This window comes from Phaenicophaeus curvirostris, chromosome 2, assembly GCF_032191515.1.
Source record: "Phaenicophaeus curvirostris isolate KB17595 chromosome 2, BPBGC_Pcur_1.0, whole genome shotgun sequence".
NCBI lineage: Eukaryota > Metazoa > Chordata > Aves > Cuculiformes > Cuculidae > Phaenicophaeus > Phaenicophaeus curvirostris.
Window position 1 is genome coordinate 46,711,716 of NC_091393.1, and position 13,301 is coordinate 46,725,016.

At 43.6% G+C, this 13,301-nt stretch overlaps 1 protein-coding gene across 2 annotated transcripts in view; it reads right to left on the bottom strand.

Annotated features, from left to right (window-relative positions):
- The window catches only part of STX7 (syntaxin 7), a 35,521-nt gene extending 28,164 nt beyond the window's left edge, over window positions 1-7,357 (bottom strand). Inside the window, exon 1 of one of the 2 annotated variants that reach the window (XM_069851864.1) lies at window positions 7,297-7,357. The gene's annotated coding sequence lies outside the window, so the exon portion shown is untranslated. Of the gene's footprint in view, window positions 1-182; window positions 203-7,296 lie in introns of those variants that run through there. The other variant, XM_069851865.1, reaches the window with a different exon arrangement.
- Window positions 7,358-13,301: the final 5,944 nt, after the last annotated feature.

Sequence of the window (13,301 nt, forward strand, 5' to 3'; positions counted from 1 at the left end):
CTTAGGATACACATGCAAATCAAAACTGGCAATTTATCTGTTCTGCAGTAAGGATGCAGACTAATCAAGCATATGTCCATCCAACACAATCCCATCATTTCATCCAGGCTATGCTTAGTCTTAATTTTATCCTTTTCACTGTCCTGCACACCACCTTCATGGGTTCAATATTTTGACCTCACCAGTTCACCGCACTTCCACTGTTCAACCCAAACCACGTGCCTTCCAAGCAATGTCCTCTTTTCCTAGCCTACTAGCTTCTGGTTAACAGATACTGCTAAAACCGAGTTTCAGGGAGAGAGAGAGAAAGCACATTTAAATGTTTAAACAGAAAAGGAGGAAATGAAAAGGCCAACTGATTTGTCATGCATGATACCAGCTGTGCTACAGTTTGCAAACCCAAGTCTTTATGAACTTTTTTTAAGAAAAGAACAATTAACAGTCTTTGCTGCCATTTTTTTCACTTTCAGAAATACTTGTATCAGTACAGTGCAGCAACACCCTACTTGTTTTAAAACAAAACTATTTTCATATCTCTGTGATATCAAATGATCTCCAGTGAAGCTGTCAAGCCATTGTACTGATCAGACACATCCCACTCAAACTTCACCAAATATATAACTACAGAGATCAGGCTCATCCCTGCTGCCCTGCAGGTTATATACCTAATGCTGGATGAACACGCTGCAGCTACCGCGAAGACAAGCCCTGCTCAGTTCCAAAATGGTTGCTCCACCAGCATCCCAAATCCTGCTTGGAGTCTTCAGGCCCTGAAGCATCCCCAAGTAATGAAAAACCTGATTGCAGATGAGGTAGCAGGGAGTACATTTCCACTCTCCTATGTACTTGCTGCACAATTGCCTATCACGTCTATCATTGTCTTTGCAATATTGTTGCCCGCCTTTGTCTGTACCACATGCAGATTCAAGTTATTTTGGGTGATAGACTAAAGTCTGAAGTCAATCAGGCAGCCTAAACTCCAATTACCTGGTCCAAGGCTGGCATAATAATCCTTGATCTTTTTGGAAACTAGCCAATATTGCATTGCATTTGTACTGTAAGACCAAACCCATACAAACTTTATAGCAAATAAATAGTTCTATGCCTTGGTGTATTGACTAAGTAAGAAAATTCTACCAATTTAGCAGAAAATACAATCATAGGCATAAAATCCAAAGAAACCACCTAAAGAAGTTAGTTTAAAAAAGATTGCTCAGAACTGCTGATATTGCTTGTTTCTTTTAAAAGTTATGACTATTTACAGACACATTAGCAGCATGCTAACTAAAATCTTAGCACTGGCTAAAAAAAAAGGTTTTAGTTAAATATTATATTTAATGTTAAAAGTTAACCACTAAAATGCATCTGCTTGAAGAAAAAGACAGCAACAGACCAAACTACCTTGTGCAGAAAGGCTAGAGAATCAACTGAAACAGTCTTTCATGATGTTTTTCTCTCCTTTCATGTTGTATTCACCAGACAGCCACCTGTAACACTGTTCTCTGTAACAGCATTGCAACTGAGATATACACAGAATATTTCATCCGAGTTTTGACCAAAGCAATGATTGACTTCGGTTTTTTGTCTCAAAAATTTTTACAACTAACTATCTTTAAAGAAGTTACGCAGCTCTATACTGACAAATGAACAGACTGTAGAATACACAAGGCTTTGAGCTTTTAAAATTTCTAGCTACGTAGTTGGGCCGCCAAGCATAACGCATAATGAGAGGATGTTCAGATGACAGACTGCAAAGCCCACAAGATATAGTTTAGTTTTCTATCTCCACATATAGATCTCTAATTGTTGATACAGTCCTTTCTATCAACACACACATTTAAACTGAAATTTACAGTAAATTTGTCAGATAGCAGTGTAAATTCACAGCTATTTTGCTCCATACAAATTCTTCCACCAGCAGTGCTGTTCTGGAGCATGTTGATCATACAGGTTGGTGACAGGGAAAGATACTGGTCTGGGGAACAGACAAAAACAAGAGAGGTATGAGGTCAGTCATTAGCTCTCATCACTACCCTATCTTCACCACAAACTTCCCAAGACAAGAAAAAAACAAACTGAAGAGCCTAAAGGGAAGGAAAATTTTGTATTTGTTTACTATTATTTTTTAAATGGGAAGTGTGAACTTCTTCCTCATTCTAGTTCAAGCAGCAACAGGGGGGTATGAACCAAACAAAAATCCTACTTCTACTAACACATTCTTTGCTTGTTAGCACCCAGTTACTCAAACTCCTCTGAAAACCCAAACAGCCGAGCCTTTGGGAAGTCAGCCGGAGTTTTGCTGATGGCTTTGAGACAAGGTCAGGGTTTCAACCACCAGGAAACAAAACAGAAGCATGCACGAAGCATTTCCTTCCATACCAAGCAGACAGGAGCATTCATCAAGACACTGAATGTTTCCATAGAAATCATCTCTTTTCAGTTCCACAGCATTTAACCACTCTGTTGTGGTATATTTTGAGATTACCGACTGCATAACTTTTAAAATGGGGAAGTTAATATCAGCTGCAGTTGAGGAACATACACTTTGCATTCAAACTGGAACAGAGCTGCATCTGTGGTAGTCTTCAGTTCCTCCAAAATTTTCAGTGTGTTTCGTGATCGTACCTTTTATCTTCCGCTCAGCATCTGTCTTTGCATGTGAGTATACCTAATGGCAACTCATCTTGTCAAGCTACTAAATAAAGTCCAAAGAACTAAGTCTAACGGCAGAAATGACATTAAGAACAAGAATATTTCATCAACACTCACTGAATCAAGACCTCTCTGTACATACATGAAGCTTAAAGAATTCAAAAGATCTCTGTGTATTTTTCCTAATTTCTGCATTAACTGATTCCCGTATCACACTGTCACTCCATACCAAAGCAAAAAATGAACCTTAGTATCAACTCAGTTTCTAGCAAGGTGATTGTCAAACGTGGAAGAAATTTACTTTTCTCTTGGTTATTTTCAGGCATATGACTGCTGAACACAGAGACAAGAAAGCAGGAACTCCACAACCGAGCAGCTTACCAGTGCCATTCTTTAAAGTTCGATCAGGACAAAACAACGTGACATGACAAGCACAGTACTAGTTAGATCTCAGCAGCAGTCACCTAACTATCTTGCAGGCTCCAGTCAGCTACAGTTAATAAGCAACAAACCTACTCTGTATTTTCACATTTGAATATTCTCAGAGTTTTCCTTCTCTTATAAAGCCCATACAACATTATAATAAGAACTCCTTAAGCAATAATTTTACTGTTTAAATGATGTTTTAGTATTAGGATGTAGATCCTATATGGACCTTTAACTTTCAGAAAGCAAAAAGTACATGCTGCATTCCATAGAAATGCTTAAAAATTTAATTCTGATCAGAATTAGGATTTTATGCCTTTAAATATCCAGAGACAAGTCATGGGGCTTTATTGTATGTGATTTTTTTTTTCTAAATAAAGGTCACAGAAATAAAGCTTCTCCCAAAGAACTCCTAAATGTGACTTCCTTTGTAAACTACTGCCAAAACAAAGTGCAAAATCCTTCAAGCAGGTTGAAAACCCAAGCAAAAACTGAAGAACTACTGAAACACTTGGGAAAAAAAGTAACTGCACACAGTTACAATGTTAACTACAGAAAATTTGTATCATGGCAACAGCCACAATCAGTGAGATTTCTGCAATATAACATTGCTCAATCTATTTCACTGCAGTAAGTTTTACCACCCAAATACTGACAGGAGACAAGGTGCATCTATGGAGTGACTCTGACACCTACCTAAGGCAGCCCAAAACACATTAATGTCTTCAGACAGTGTCTGCTGCTGACTTTAGCAGTAACTTTGCAGGAGGCAAAGTTAATCTTAAAAAAACCCCAAAACCTCTTGGAATAAAGGGCAGGCTGTATGCTGCTAGATAAGTGCTCCCTGCTACAGCACCTGAGGGATTCTCATAACAGACTGATAGCAACTAACTTAGTAATATACAGGTGAACATTAAATCTGCCAATACTTTATCTAGAGCGATGAGGAAGGTTAAGTTTTTTCCTGGATTTATCTATTTTTCCTCCTTGGGCTAAAATATTTAGAGACAGAGATGATATTTTTCCACTGTGCTTTCACAGCTCCTAACGTGCTGGGATCCTGGTACATAAAGGCAGGCTGGGGGCTTCCACAGTACAAAACCAACCATGGAATATAATAAAGATGCAAACAAAATAGCAGTAAAATTAATTCCTTCCTGCCTTCTTAAAAGAATAAAGTTTCCAGATTTTCTTTTCTTATCTAGTTTCAGGTAGAATTCACACTTAAATCCATACAGGGTAGGAAAAAAAGCAAGCAAATTTATTTAAAACTTCCTTTGCTCCAAACTAGCAATACTAACATAAAAGATGTCAAAAGGTAATTTTCCATTCCACTCTGCCCAATTCCCTCAAACATGCCACATAAGCCATGCTAAAACATATCAAAACTAAGCTTACATTTTGCAATGGCTATAAGCATTTTTTTTCTAGAAAGAAAAAAAAAATATTAGATTGTGCCACTGGTCAGTGTTTTAGTCATTTTCCCTGGAAAAGATTCTGTCCAACAAAGATGTATTTAAAGCCCAGTGTGGAAAACATAAATTACAGAAGCTTGAAACACTGTCAGGCCTACTGAATCACCAACACTCAGCATACATGACTAAAACCAGAATGTGCTTATCACTGTCTGAGTCATCCACATTGATATTTGTAATGAACTAGGTGAACAAAACTTATAGCTTTCATAAGCCTAACAGAACAAACTAGTTATTGGGAAAATGCCATAAGTAAGGGAATTATGTTTCCCAGGAGCGCCTGACAATGAAGCAGGAATAGGAAAATGAACATTGGCTACTGGAACTACTTGGGAGGGGAGGGAGTGAGAAGACGAGATGATCAATCCAAAGTGGCAAGTTACTTGTGTGGATGGTAGATAAACGCCTTATGGGAAAACAAAGATGGAGCAGGGCCACAGGACATCTACTGTGCTACACATTCTCACACAAATCTTCCTAACAGCAGCTTGTTCATTTTGAACCAAATGCTCAGATCAAGTGCACCAAGGGAGAAGTTATCCTTGCACAAAATTTGGCTGTGCTGATGCCGAGTTTCTCTGAGGCCTACCACGACGCTAGTGACTACACATAGCCTATGTTCCTTTTTTTTTTCTCGCACTCCCCCCTAAATAGTTTCACTTTGATGTAAGCCAGCAAGAAAAGTGCTATTTATTATAATATTCTGATACAAGACTACAAGACATAACTTCATGAAGGGTCCTGCACTTGGGGCACAACAACCCTATGCAGTGCTACAGACTAGAAGAAGTCTGGCTAGAAAGCTGCCTGGAGGAGAGGGACCGGGGGTGTTGGTTGACAGCCGACTGAACATGAACCAGCAGTGTGCCCAGGTGGCCAAGAAGGCCAATGGCATCTTGGCTTGGATCAGAAACGGCGTGACCAGCAGGTCCAGGGAGATTATTCTCCCTCTGTACTCGCCACTGGTGAGACCATTCCTTGAATCCTGTGTTCAGTTCTGGGCCCCTCACCACAAGAAGGATATTAAGGCTCTGGAACGAGTCCAGAGAAGAGCAACAAAGCTGGTGAAGGGGCTGGAGAACAAGTCTTACGAGGAATGGCTGAGAGAGCTGGGGTTGTTTAGCCTGGAGAAGAGGAGGCTGAGAGGAGACCTCATTGCTCTCTACAACTACCTGAAAGGATGTTGTAGAGAGGAGGGTGCTGGCCTCTTCTCCCAAGTGACAGGGGACAGGACAAGAGGGAATGGCCTCAAGCTCCGCCAGGGGAGGTTTAGGCTGGACATTAGGAAAAAATTTTTCACAGGAAGGGTCATTGGGCACTGGCAGAGGCTGCCGAGGGAGGTGGTCGATTCACCTTCCCTGGAGGTGTTTAAGGCACGGGTGGACAAGGTGCTGAGGGGCATGGTTTAGTGTTTGATAGGAATGGTTGGACTCGATGATCCAGTGGGTCTCTTCCAACCTGGTTATTCTATGATTCTATGAAAAAAATAATGCCACCAGCTAGCATCACTCTCTTCTAAATTTAACAGATTCCAACTTTGTCTTCCTCCTCTTTCCCTTCTTTTCTATTAACAGTAGTTGTACAAAACCCCAAACTCCAAGCAGAAGGTCTGCACTGCTGGCAAAGCACGTGGCTGGACAGTGGCCACTTGGGAGGGCTCCACTTGCCCTGTTGGCACGGCTCCCTGCTTTTGCATGGCTTGTTCATCAGCAGAGTGGGTCACAACACATGAGCACATCACTTCTGGCAATAAGCATCCCAGGACTTTATCCCTGTGCTTCAACTACAATGCAGAGCCTTGTGTTCCATGCAAAGCAGAGTGAAACCTTCCACCTCATCTAGAGTATAGTGTCCAGTTCTGGAATCCTCAACGCAAGAAGGATATGGAACTGTTGGAACCAGTCCAGAGGAGGGCTGTAAAATGATGAGAGGGCTGGAGCACCTGCCATACGAGGACAGGCTGAGAGAGTTGGGGTTGTTCAGCCTAGAGAAGGCTCTGAGGAGACCTTATAGTGACCTTCCAGTACCTGAAAGGGGCTACAAGAAAGCTGGGGAGGGAGTACTGATAAAGGCTTGTGGTGATAGGACGAGGGGGATCGGATATACAGTGGAGAGTGGCAGATTTAGGCTTAATACAAGGAAGAATTTCTTCATTATGAGGGTGGTGAGGCACTGGCACAGGCTGCCCAGGGAAACTGTGGCTGCCCCATCCCTGGAGGTGTTCCAGGCCAGGCTGGATGGGGCCTTGGGCAGCCTCATCTAGTGGGATGTCCCGGCTCATGGCAGGGGGTTGGAACTGGATGATCTTTAAGGCCCCTTCCAACCCAATCAGTTCCATGATTCTACGGAAACCTCCTCGTACAGTTCCAAGAAGCGCCCATTCCTGACGCAGCGACGGGTTTGTTCACCAGGAAAGCAGCGATATCGTCCAGCCAAGAGCCTGAGCGCGCCAGGCCCGGGCTCGCCATTTACACGGGCGATTTTTATAACCTCCTTCGCTCCCGCTGACACCTTTTGCTCACCTGGGACCTGGAGGAGCCGCCGAGCCCTGCCCTCCGAGCCGCCCCCCGCTGCGGGGCCCGAGCCTCTCCTCGGCGCGTCGAAGCGGCGGTGCCGGCGGGAGACGTCTCGGGAAGGGGGAAAAGAGCCGGTGGCGGCAGCACAGCCGGTGGCACCCGCAGCCGCGGCCCCGGCCCCCCCCGCGGACCCCGCTCCTCCTCCCCCCGCGTCCCGCAGCGCTCACCCGGCCCCGGCAGCGCCGCTCCCTGGGCGCGGCCGCCGGTCCCGCCTCGCCCCGCCCCGCGGTGACGGCGGGAGGCGGGTGGCGCCTGCCGGGCGGAGCCTGGTGGCCGGTGGCGGCTCCGCGGGGGGGGCTGAGCTGCCCCCGCCGGGCGGGCGTCTCGGCTTGTGCCAGAAACGGCGTGACCAGCAGGTCCAGGGAGGTTATTCTCCCTTTGTACTCGGAACTGGTGAGACCGCTCCTCGAATAGTGTGTTCATTTCTGGGCCCCTCGCCACAAGAAGGATGTTGAGGCTCTGGAGCGAGTCCAGAGAAGAGCAACGAAGCTGGTGAAGGGACTGGAGAGCAGGCCTTATGGGGAACGGCTGAGAGAGCTGGGGTTGTTTAGCCTGGAGAAGGTTGAGGGGAGACCTTATCACTCTCTTTACCTGAAAGGAGGTCGTAGAAAGAAGGGAGCTGGCTTCTTCTCCCAAGTGACAGGGGACAGCACAAGGGGGAATGGCCTCAAGCTGCGCCAGGAGAAGTTCAGATTGGACATCAGGAAAAAAGTTTTCACTGAAAGGGTCATCAGACAGGAAGGAACAGGTGAGCCTCGAGGCTGCCTGCATAGCAGCTGGGGCGCTTCTGCATCCTCCCCTGTTCTTTGAAGGGAAAATTATAGGACCAGGTGCTCCCCAGAGATGTGGGTCTGGGCTGCTTCATCAGCAGGATACCCCTGTCTGCATTAAATACAACAGAGCATGCAGCATCTTATTGCTGGGAATCCCGTCTCCTCTGCAAAGCTAGGGAAGAACTGCAGAAGTTGGAAAGAGGAAGTTTATTTCTGCTGTCATAGATGTCAAGTCGCAACTAAGATTTAGAAATAACTAGAGCAGTGGAAACCTTAATAACATCCGAATCAACTAGTACTGATAGTAGTCCAATAAGCTGCCAGCGTACAAAACAGTTAAAGGCCTTAAACACACAGGCTCCCCTTTACATAGGTGGTTTTTGGTGTGTCACAAAGCGTGCCAAAAGGAGAGACAACATAGCCTCTGAGCCTTGTATGCCTACATATAGTTCTTATGTTAATTAATGCTCAGAAGTGTCCTTTCGTTGCTTTCATAAATTAAAATTACTAAGGAAGAAACATTCTGATATTCTTATTTGCTGCAGGAACACTGTATACATCTTCAGTCTAGGTTTGGTAAGCTATTTTGATTAGCAGTGATTTTAATGCTGCATGCGTTTGCCCCCATGTTGTTGACACACTGAAGCTGATTCAAGATGATCCCACTAGATGTTGTGCTAATGAGAGTATAATGCACGTTATGGCCTCACCTTGTTTTTTATCTCTAAGTGTCATATAAACTCTGTTGACTGAGCCTGGTGATTCTTGCTTTATAAAGTTTCAGCTGAGCTCAGTCAGCTTTTCTCCAGAAAACAATGCATCTTTCAAATATGTACTTCTAGTTAAAAATAATGAGAAACACCCATTTGTCAATGAGAACTCTTTATCCTAGAGATCATTGCTTGGTTACTTTTTTTGTTAGCTTCCAGGTAATAGACACTCATCACTGATCAACATTCATTCTTATGCTATGGAAAAGAGGTATCCAAACACTTTCCTAGTAATGCTAAATGTCTTATGAACAACATGCAGATGCTCATCTGATGTTAGCTCACTTCTTATCAGCTTTTACTTATTCAGTAACTAACAACCTTTGCGTTATGATGCTTTACAGTGACTGGTTGCAGCAAAGATCCTACAGCCTGGGAGGAAAAGCTGAGTCATAAAACAAAGTATTGTCTGTGCTAGGAGAATATCTAAATGGTCTCTTTAACATAATCGTAGAAAATAATTACGAAGACACAGTTAAGAGACTGGTCAGAAAGTCCTGTTTATTGATCAGATACTACTAAGAGCACAGTATGTCCTCTAAAGATTTTTGTTAACTCCTATAGAAAAGCTGTTGGCTGGGAGAAGGCGCTCCATTTTGCTATTTTGGATAAAACAGGAATACAGTACAGTGTACCATGGCGGATGCTCTGAATATTCACTGATCAAAGATCAGAGCATATGCAATTTATATTCCTGTTATGTAAGTAAAACTGAGCTAACAAGGATGTCACTTCAAACACATGCTGTTTGAGGATTCATACTCAGTATGGCATCTGATTTTTGAAAGAACTGGAAATTAAACCCAAACCCTCATTGTGTGATTTTGAAAGGGCATGCCTTTTTCCTAGCCTAGTATCCAAATCTGCCCCACCTCTCTGACTCTCTGTTTCTGCCTCCCAACCCCAGCTCCTGCCTTGGCACCAAAACAGCAGGCACGTGGGTGGGTGGCACAAGCATCGGGGCCACCTGTGACACAGGAACAAGCCAGTCATTCCTGTGCAGCTTCCCATGCTTGCATCATACATAATGAGATGAGGGGGAAGCAGCCCAACCCTGGCATCGTATTCCTGACACTTCCTCTTTCCAACATATGAGTGGTGTGCCATTTACCCTATGGGTAAACTTCATCCTCTTCTATTGAATTTCACTTGCACGCTTCTGAATTTAGATAGGAAAAGCAATGCTGCCGGTATTTGGTACCGATAGCAAATGGCCTGGCAGAGCTTGCCAGGTGGTTGTTACTGATGTATTCCACTAGCTGGCAGAATTCCTGTTATTATCGTCTTCATCTCCATTTGTTAATTTAATTAAAATATCCCCTCCAGAAACTGAAATAAGATTAGGTTCATATTATGCTCAATGCTGTAAAAAATTATGATGGAAGACTTTCAAACATGAACAAGCTTGTGGGTTACATATATTGCAGAATGGCCTGTAAAACCCATTTGTTGAAAAAGACTGTGTCAATCATTTGCGTGTTATTTAGGTTGATGCTTGCCCTCCAGCAGCAGTAACTAAAATGATAGCATACATTTTCATAGAATCATAGAATCATAGAATAACCAGGTTGGAAGAGACCCACTGGATCATCGAGTCCAACCATTCCTATCAAACACTAAACCATGCTCCTTAGCGCCTTGTCCACCCATGCCTTAAACACCTCCAGGGAAGGTGAATCAACCACCTCCCTGGGTAGCCTGTTCCAGTGCCCAATGACCCTTTCTGTGAAAAATTTTTTCCTAATGTCCAGCCTAAACCTCCCCTGGCGGAGCTTGAGGCCATTCCCTCTTGTCCTGTCCCCTGTCACTTGGGAGGAGAGGCCAGCACTCTCCTCTCCACAACCTCCTTTCAGGTAGTTGTAGAGAGCAATGAGGTCTCCTCTCAGCCTCCTCTTCTCCAGGCTAAACAACCCCAGCTCTCTCAGCCGCTCCTCATAAGACCTGCAATCCAGCCCCCTCGCTGGCTTTGTTGCTCTTCTCTGGACTCGCTCCAGAGCCTCAACATCCTTCTTGTGGTGAGGGGCCCAGAACTGAACACAGTATTCGAGGAGCGGTCTCACCAGTGCCGAGTACAGAGGAAGAATAATCTCCCTGGACCTGCTGGTCACGCCGTTTCTGATCCAAGCCAAGATGCCATTGGCCTTCTTGGCCACCTGGGCACACTGCTGGCTCACGTTCAGTCGGCTGTCAACCAACACCCCCAGGTCCCTCTCCTCCAGGCGGCTTTCTAGCCAGACTTCTCCTAGTCTGTAGCACTGCACAGGGTTCTTGTGCCCCAAGTGCAGGACCCGGCATTTGGCCTTGTTAAACCTCATGCCATTGGACTCAGCCCAGGGGTCCAGCCTGTTCAGATCCCTTTGCAGAGCCTCCCTACCCTCCAGCAGATCCACACTTCCACCCAGCTTAGTGTCGTCCGCAAACTTGGTAAGGGTGCACTCGATGCCTTCATCCAGGTCATTGATAAAGACATTGAACAGGGCTGGACCCAGCACTGAGCCCTGGGGGACACCACTTGTCACTGGCCTCCAGGTGGATTTCACACCATTTCCCACCACTCTCTGGACCCGGCCATCCAACCAGTTTTCCACCCAGCAGAGTGTGCGCCTGTCCAGGCCAGAGGCTGACAGTTTCTCAAGCAGAATGCTGTGAGAAACTGTGTCAAAGGCTTTACTGAAGTCCAGGAAGATACATCCACAGCCTTTCCCTCATCCAGCAGCCGAGTCACTTTGTCATAGAAGGCGATCAGGTTAGTTTGGCAAGACCTGCCTTTTGTGAACCCGTTAAATAAACAGAGGAAAATTCTGTTCCTAACAATGATGTTTCCTAAAAAAAAATTAAAATAATTTACTAGCAATCTATTTTCAAATCACTCTTTGGCTTTCATTTTAATCTTTAAATAACATAATATAATTTAATCTGCATTAGTGAAATAAGGTGACATTATAGTTATTATTTCAAAGTCCAGTCTTCCTTTAAGAAGAACCTGCAAATACATAATCTTTCTAACTTCAGCCACATCATTTTAAAATGATGAAGAATTATAGAGGGCATAAAATCAAATGACAATATTTTGTTCAGATAAAATCTACAGAAGGAAATATATTAAAAAGAATAAAATTTATGGACTTAGAGGGTGTCAGTTAGCTCTGATAGGATCCAACACACTGTCATTTTGAAACAGAGGTTGTGGTAGAGCAATCAGTCTTCATAATTTTACAGCTCCTCCTCATTATACAATTTATAATTACTCCCATTGCTTTTTGAATCCTTAGAGAAAAAAACCCAACAGTGTGATCCTGATGGAATTTGGCTATGTAAGCCAATCAAGACAAGGGGATAGTGGGGGAGTTACAAAAATGAGGAAAACACCACTTAATGACTGTTGCAAAAATGCTGTGTTAGAAAATCAGGAAAGGAGTCATGGCTACTCCAAGAGTTTTAGCTGTTTTTCCTTCTCACCTTTTTGCTCTGCCACTGTCACTGTATGCATTAGTAGTCTGGATTCTGCTTTTCCACCTCCCCATCATTCCAGACTACTGTTCAGCCAAAAAGGAAATCTAGCATCAATCACTCAGTGTTATGGCATGGTCCTTATACTGTGGCATAGATAGTGGTAACCCATCAAGGAAATAAGGCTCATTTGCTTCCACAGAAGTAAAGAAAACTATAAAAATAGATTATGCAATGACACTCAAAAAATAAGTGGTAAATTGAATACATTCATGGCAGATACCCTCTGTAATCTGTTCAGGACTGGTAGAAGATATCTAAAAAATCTACTAGAAATTCAGTGGAAATTCCCTTCACTACTGTTTTGGCTGTGGTTGCGTTCACAGCAAAAGATGTCAAAAAAAGATGTTCAGATGCCCCTAGAACATGACTCAGCTTAAGACTTGCAGATTTCTACACAGCTAACTGTCTAAAAATGCTGAAGATCACTACCCCACAGACGGGTATCTAGTGCCATTTTAAGTGTCTGAGTGCCTCACTTGGTTCTCAGCTACTGCTTCATTGGTGCTGGATGTTAGACCCATGTAGGCATCTCAGGTTCCCTAAGTCACCTTAGGTGGCACTGGGCAAATGATTCATATCCTGAACGCCCACTGACTGCAGCCTGAGTTTAAACAGCTATTCTGGCTGTAGCTATAATCAATGCTAAGATATTTACCATAACTATAAACACCTACCTATACCCATTAAATTTAAGGGTCTTAATCTTGAAACTTGTCCAGCAGTCTAGATCTTTCAAGATGTGCCACACCTTTCGTATATGCTTCTGTAGTAATTCAGCACCTGCATTTTTTTTAAGAATCTGATTCTGCCTTTCACTAGCCTGAGTCCCTTGGTTTGGTACCCTTATTATAGAAAGTCTACAGCTGTATGCAGTAGGTGTCAGGTTTTTACCTTCTGCTACAGCATGAGTAGACAGAGGAACAGTAGGAGCAGCTTTGGCTTCTGTCCTAAGAAATAATAAAGACTAATATAACAAACTACAGGCATAAGGCTTCATAAATATCTCAGTTTAAAAATACCAACATTTTATGGTCACTCTCTATTTAAGACATCCCTGAAAATAAGACATAAACCCTCTTTCTCTTCTCCTTCCTCCAGACACATGGTTTAGCTTTT